Below are 7,923 nucleotides of genomic sequence, written 5' to 3' on the forward strand. Positions count from 1 at the left end.
AACCAGCATAGTCTACATGAGACTGTCTCAAAACAAAACTATGTCAATAAAATAAGCAGTCTGCTCTACCTCATCACTTGTGCTCAGCTCTTGTGGGTCCAGCTTGTTTCCATCCACCAAGCCCTTGCACTGGCTTCAGAGTACATGGTGCTCTTAGAACAGTGCTTTCCTGACCAAGTAATTAGTAGTGGTAATGATAATGATCACAGTGAACGCTGCCAGCTGCTAAGTGCCAGGTCTATTCTGAGAGCTTGACACACATAAGAACAATCTCCATTACAACCTCTGAGCAGCTGTCTTCACCAGTCCACAGGAAACCCAAGGTTCAGGGTCACCTGCCTCCTGGGAGGCCCTCAAACAGCACAGACACCACTTGGTGGCATCTGTGGCTCCTTACACTCATTGCCACGCTTGTTTATGGCAACATTAGGCAATCAGCACTATAGCCCAGAAGTATCTTCCATATTTTTTTTATTTGCACCTACAGAAATATGAGTATATCTTATTCAAAACAGGGGCCATGCCAAATACAATTTACCTTTCTTCTTTATCTGTATTCCCCTATTGTAAAATACTGTTTTAAAACATCTTAATTGCTACATAATTACCACGTTTCATAACATCTTTTTTTTTTTTTGAATTACCAAAGTGACTTGTGCTCACTTAAAAATTCAGAAAATGCAGGGAAAGCACAAACAAAAAAAACTCTAACTTTATGTGTAATCCCCTAATATAGAGATTACTCTAAGGAATGCTTGTTCCTAAGCACAGGGACATGTCTCTCCCAACAGACACACACTGAGACTGCCAACTTAATTTTTTTCACATGTCATAAACGTCCCTCCTTGTCATTTAAATTTCTTCTATTATTTTTGTCTTCCTCTATTTTAATGTTATTAACCTTAATGTGGCACACTCAGGTTGCATTTCACTTCTTGGAATTACATAAAAAGGCACAACTGTCCTTAAACACAACCACACAGCATTTTCTGTGTGAGCCTTAGCTTTGGCTGGGCCAGCCTCGCCTGCTCTTCTTTCCCCTACCTCCAGTGAAATTCCCCACTTTGGTATTTAATTCAGTGCTCTCTCAGGAGAAAAACCTACCTCCTTCCTCCAGTTCAGTGACTTAAGCTGGGGGAGTTCTCCCTCATCTCCTCCAGCCCTTGTCTCTCGCCTTCCACAACTGCTGGGCACTCACCTGTTCCACTGGATTTGCTGCTTTGTTTCCTCTCCTTTCGTCTGATTTGTGTGGGTGTGGGTGTGCGTGGGGGGGGGGGTATGGATGAAATCCAGGGTTTTTAGCATGCATACTAGGCAAGTGTTCTACCACTGAGTCACTTCCATGGCCCTACAGCAAGCTTAAAACACTAATTACATGTGCTTCCAAATCTTGCACCTGATTCTCTTCTCCCATCATAAGTTCTGAATTTCTAACACTTCTCTAAAACCTACCCACTTTTTGGTGTGGTTCTACAACATGATTATTTTCCTGAAATCCTAACTATCAACTACTATCTGAGCTACACCTTTGGGCATCATTCCACCCAATCCTGTTATTGTGGCCTTTGAGAATGTATAGCATCTACTCAGCATCCACAGGCCCTACCCTCAGCTAGGCTACCCGGCAGCCTGCACTCATAATCTCAATAGCCTCCTTGCCTAAATGTACCAAGTCAATCCTTCTGCCAGCCAACTGTATGCTTTTCAAAACACAGGTTATCCCTCACTCTTAAAAATACTTAAATGAGGCCGGGCGGTGGTGGCACACGCCTTTAATCCCAGCACTCGGGAGGCAGAGACAGGCGGATCTCTGTGAGTTCGAGGCCAGCCTGGGCTACCAAGTGTGTTCCAGGAAAGGCGCAAAGCTACACAGAGAAACCCTGTCTCAAAAAAAAAAAAAAAAAAAAAAAATACTTAAATGAGTTCCACCTGCTCAGAATAAGGCCCGTCACTTTCAGAGTCAGGTAAGATCTGTTAAGTCTGACCTCCTGTCCTCTGAGACACAGTTAACTCACTGTTTACTCCCTGGTTAGTGTGCTGTTCTGCCACAAGAGGACTTGCTGGCATCCTTCTGGGCATGTGGGCATCTGTCTGGATGGTCCTGCTGCTCTGCTGTACCTGCTGCAGCATCATTCCACTGAGAAGGCTCTCAGGAACTCCCCATAGAATCACTCACACCTTGCTCAGGACCTCTCTGCCTGCTAGTCACATCTAATACATATGTGCTCACACTGTACCTGCATACCTATGCATGCTAAAAATGATGCCAAAGGCAGGTCATTTGTCCTTGCTAACTGCAGCTCAGAAGACTGGAAAGCCTTCTTGAACTTTACAGTTCTCATTAATAAAGTAACAGCTCAAACCTGGACTCAACAAACTACTATTATATAATGTAAGGGCAAGTGAGAGCTTAGAAGCTTCCCATTAGTGGTCTCAGGAGTGGAAAGAGGACAGTGTCATTATCAGCAGGGAATGCATTGAGCCCAGGACAACTAAGAAGGCAAGAGAACCAAATATATATATTTTGAGAAAGCTTGACAATGAGGTTTGGCGACCCTCCCAACCCTCTACCCCCATCACCTTGGTTCTCTAGTTCTGGTAAAGCTAAGCCCACACCTTTTTATGAACCTAGGTCAGCATGGTCCCCACCACCTGCTCCTCCTGTGCAAAGGATTGCAGCATGCAGGAGCAATACTTACTGCCAGCAAGTAAACACATTCGAATGGCTAGAATGCTCTTACCCAAGAACACAGTGCAAGTGAGAGTCCGGTAGGAAGGTCTGGATGAAGCACGTCCCCCACCTTGGGTTGTCCCTTGGGCCCTCCCACAGCCTCCCTCTCCACTGCTTTCCTTCAGCAAGTGGCCCCACAGAGCTCTCTGTGCACCAGGCTCCTTGCTACAGGCTGGGAATACAGCAGTAAGAGGGCAAGCAGTCACTATCCAGAGAGAAAAATGCCCTTCAGCACAGACAAACAAGATCAGGTCACTGAGTGATTCACTGGCAGGCAGCATGCAGTGGAGCCCAGGCTTTGGCACTCTGTGGCACATGTACTGCCACCAAGGCCAGCTCACACCAGAATGACCTCAAGATGTGCAGCAGCAGGAGATAATACAGGAGTGTGTGCTACCTTCCCCTAAGAGGACAACTTTCAAACAGAGATAACAGTAATGTTCAGTAAATAACTGGGAAATGCTGTTCAGTAATACTTATCTTTATTTTGTATAAAATGTATTTAAGTATAAATTTATGTGACTTAACCTTTGGTTTTCATTAATGGCTATGTTTTACCAATGGGCTCACCAATGCCATGAATATTTAACAATTAGCTCTGGCCAGCCAGTACAAAGACTGCTGTGACCCACCACTGAATGAGCTCAAGAAGATAAAACTTTATACTGAGTGGTTCATGAAATGTTTGAGGTGGGTCCTTGATATTAAAAAGAGTCAGCAATATAAAGTTCTGCCACACAGAAGGGACCATGAACACTTCCTTCCTGAGAAACACAAAGCCAGGGTGGTGAAGTCCAGTGAGCAGGACTAGACTGATAAAATCAGAGCAGGAGCAACTGGCAGGTCTGAGGTGGGATATCCTAAGGATCTGGACCTTTCGCTGGAACTCTAACAATCAACCAGGGATCTGGATTGTGCACTTGGGACACACGGACACACGGATGGACGGACGGACGGACACACAAACACACACACTCTCTCAGGGCAAGAGTGCACTTCTAGCTTCAAAAACATCCTACCTATCACTGACTTGCCAAATCCACATTCTCAGGCACGCCCTCCTCTTTTGCTTGGGTACCACATTCCTAACTCTACTCAGATGCCTCCCAAACATTTAGGATGTATCTGGTCCAGATCTTGATAATCCACAGCTGACAATCTTACATCCCAGATCGAAACTGCTCTGTTACCTGACTAAACCTGTTCCTCCCCTGTACTTCCTATCTTTGAGAGATCATCATCTGCCCAGTTGCCAAACCACAGGAACCCAACAGCCTACTTCAGACTGCCCCCACTTTCTTTGCGTCCTAGATACAACTGGTTCCCAGGGCCAAGGATCTCCTGCCCTAAGTATCACATAAAACCATCATGCTTTGTGCTTCCCAGCCTCACTGGGCTTCACCCCCTTGCCTGCATTAGTCATTTGTCCTAACTGATCTCCATGCTTACGAGTCACACATCTTCCCCACCCTGAGTTTCTTCCTACCTACAGTCTTCAGAATGAAAGACATTACTAATGCAGATAATCATGCCAGAAGCCTAATGGTTTTCTTAGGCTTTCTAGAGCATAAACACTCTGAGAAGATTTAATCCTTGATAAAAGGCACAAATACCCAGAATACCCATGATATGTGAAATTCTTTTAGGAAACATCTTTTGCTTATGTTCTTAATTTTGTCTTCTGTTTTCTTTATCATTCTCTAATCAGTTTCCCCACACATGCAAGGCAGTGATTTTCTTACCTAACTACTTCAACAGTCCCCACTTCCCAGCATTCACACTACAGCAATACAGTCTTGGTGTCATTTCTTAGAATCCTTCTAAAGTCCCCAAATGAACCAGATGTTCCTTCCCTTGACTCCAGCAACATTCAATGCATGCTTTAATCACTGCCCTTATTTATCCCACTTAATCGTACTGTTTACATTTACCACTTCCTGTGTCCTTAGAGGCAAGGCAGTCTTTGGCACTGAGAATAAAAAGTGGGAGACTGCAGGCACTCCTGATGTTTGCCATCATTAGCAATATCTTAATACCACTAAAGAACTACAGATTAGACAGAAAGTATGGCACAATTAAAAGTTAGTGGAAGAAGTTAGGCAGTCTGAAGCAAGCTATCACGGTCATCAGCTGTGCAGTCACAAAGATTAGCCAGAATCTGTTAAAGGTGACTGAGTCAAGCAGTGGTGGCACAGAGGCAGGTGGAACTCACACAGGTGGAAGGCAGAGGCAGGTGGAACTCACACAGGTGGAACTCACACAGGTGGAAGGCAGAGGCAGGTGGAACTCACACAGGTGGAAGGCAGAGGCAGGTGGAACTCACACAGGTGGAAGGCAGAGGCAGGTGGAACTCATACAGGTGGAAGGCAGAGGCAGGTGGAACTCACACAGGTGGAAGGCAGAGGCAGGTGGAACTCACACAGGAGGAACTCACACAGGTGGAACTCACACAGGTGGAACTCACACAGGTGGAAGGCAGAGGCATGTGGAACTCACACAGGTGGAAGGCAGAGGCATGTGGAACTCACACAGGTGGAAGGCAGAGGCAGGTGGAACTCACACAGGTGGAAGGCAGAGGCAGGTGGAACTCACACAGGTGGAACTCACACAGGTGGAAGGCAGAGGCAGGTGGAACTCACACAGGTGGAAGGCAGAGGCAGGTGGAACTCACACAGGTGGAAGGCAGAGGCAGGTGGAAGGCAGAGGCAGGTGGAACTCACACAGGAGGAACTCACACAGGTGGAAGGCAGAGGCAGGTGGAACTCACACAGGAGGAACTCACACAGGTGGAACTCACACAGGTGGAACTCACACAGGTGGAAGGCAGAGGCAGGTGGAACTCACACAGGTGGAAGGCAGAGGCAGGTGGAACTCACACAGGAGGAACTCACACAGGTGGAACTCACACAGGTGGAACTCACACAGGTGGAAGGCAGAGGCAGGTGGAACTCACACAGGTGGAAGGCAGAGGCAGGTGGAACTCACACAGGTGGAAGGCAGAGGCAGGTGGAACTCACACAGGTGGAAGGCAGAGGCAGGTGGAACTCACACAGGTGGAAGGCAGAGGCAGGTGGAACTCACACAGGAGGAACTCACACAGGTGGAACTCACACAGGTGGAACTCACACAGGTGGAAGGCAGAGGCAGGTGGAACTCACACAGGTGGAACTCACACAGGTGGAACTCACACAGGTGGAAGGCAGAGGCAGGTGGAACTCACACAGGTGGAACTCACACAGGTGGAACTCACACAGGTGGAAGGCAGAGGCAGGTGGAACTCACACAGGTGGAAGGCAGAGGCAGGTGGAACTCACACAGGTGGAACTCACACAGGTGGAACTCACACAGGTGGAAGGCAGAGGCAGGTGGAACTCACACAGGTGGAACTCACACAGGTGGAAGGCAGAGGCAGGTGGAACTCACACAGGTGGAACTCACACAGGTGGAAGGCAGAGGCAGGTGGAACTCACACAGGTGGAAGGCAGAGGCAGGTGGAACTCACACAGGTGGAAGGCAGAGGCAGGTGGAACTCACACAGGTGGAAGGCAGAGGCAGGTGGAAGGCAGAGGCAGGTGGAACTCACACAGGTGGAAGGCAGAGGCAGGTGGAACTCACACAGGTGGAAGGCAGAGGCAGGTGGAACTCACACAGGTGGAAGGCAGAGGCAGGTGGAACTCACACAGGTGGAACTCACACAGGTGGAACTCACACAGGTGGAAGGCAGAGGCAGGTGGAACTCACACAGGTGGAACTCACACAGGTGGAAGGCAGAGGCAGGTGGAACTCACACAGGTGGAACTCACACAGGTGGAAGGCAGAGGCAGGTGGAACTCACACAGGTGGAAGGCAGAGGCAGGTGGAACTCACACAGGTGGAAGGCAGAGGCAGGTGGAAGGCAGAGGCAGGTGGAACTCACACAGGTGGAAGGCAGAGGCAGGTGGAACTCACACAGGTGGAACTCACACAGGTGGAAGGCAGAGGCAGGTGGAACTCACACAGGTGGAACTCACACAGGTGGAACTCACACAGGTGGAAGGCAGAGGCAGGTGGAACTCACACAGGTGGAAGGCAGAGGCAGGTGGAACTCACACAGGTGGAAGGCAGAGGCAGGTGGAACTCACACAGGTGGAAGGCAGAGGCAGGTGGAACTCACACAGGTGGAACTCACACAGGTGGAACTCACACAGGTGGAAGGCAGAGGCAGGTGGAACTCACACAGGTGGAAGGCAGAGGCAGGTGGAACTCACACAGGTGGAAGGCAGAGGCAGGTGGAACTCACACAGGTGGAAGGCAGAGGCAGGTGGAACTCACACAGGTGGAAGGCAGAGGCAGGTGGAACTCACACAGGTGGAAGGCAGAGGCAGGTGGAACTCACACAGGTGGAAGGCAGAGGCAGGTGGAACTCACACAGGTGGAAGGCAGAGGCAGGTGGAACTCACACAGAGTAAACCCTGTCTCAAAACACCAAAGGTGGAAAAGGGGAGGAGGCTACTGTCCAGCTTCAAAAGTGGAAATGCTCATGGCCAGACTTAAGTTATTCACACAGAAAGTTGACAAAAGTCTTATGATTAAGAAAACATAGATGAAGTAAAAACCAACTTCTTTTTATTAACATGCAAGGAAAATTCCAATCCACACACAAACCCATTTAAAGGCAAGAAGTTTCTTGAGTTGGATCTATACAACAATCTCCTTTCCCAACACACCTGCTTTAGAAGAACAAACTGTAAAACAACGAAGTATTTCCAACAAGGAACTGTGTGGTGAGGTCAATGAGAGAGGCTCCAGCCATGAGCTTCAAAGCAGCAGTTCACAGAAATCATAAATGTAAACTTTTTAAGAGACAGTGAAGGAAGTTTGCCCACATTCCAAAAGATACTGTCCTAGTCTCGAGGTGGCAACATTCTCTTAGAAACCAGAAAGTTTGTTTGCTTTGCTCTTTCGTGGGTTTTTTTTTTTTCTCTTTTGATATTTCTACACAAGCTAACACTACACTGGACTTAAGGCAGACACTGGTATTAATTGCTATGTCATGGAAATATCCTTTTAAAGGCATTATTTGCCAAGAGTGGTGGTGCAGACTTGTAATCCTAGCTCTCTGGAGGTTAGGACATGAGGACTGCAAGGTCCAGGACAGCCTGGGGTTTCATAGCTAATGCCAAACTGGAGTATAAACCATGAAGATTGTTTCA

The 7,923-nt window shown here is 47.9% G+C and overlaps 1 protein-coding gene across 3 annotated transcripts in view; it reads right to left on the reverse strand.

Annotated features, from left to right (window-relative positions):
• The window catches only part of Gnpat (glyceronephosphate O-acyltransferase), a 31,220-nt gene that overhangs the window by 22,106 nt on the left and 1,191 nt on the right, over positions 1 to 7,923 (reverse strand). The gene's annotated exons all lie outside the window — the stretch shown is intronic.

This window comes from Peromyscus eremicus, chromosome 5 (genome assembly GCF_949786415.1).
Source record: "Peromyscus eremicus chromosome 5, PerEre_H2_v1, whole genome shotgun sequence".
In the NCBI taxonomy this organism is placed as follows: Eukaryota; Metazoa; Chordata; class Mammalia; order Rodentia; family Cricetidae; genus Peromyscus; species Peromyscus eremicus.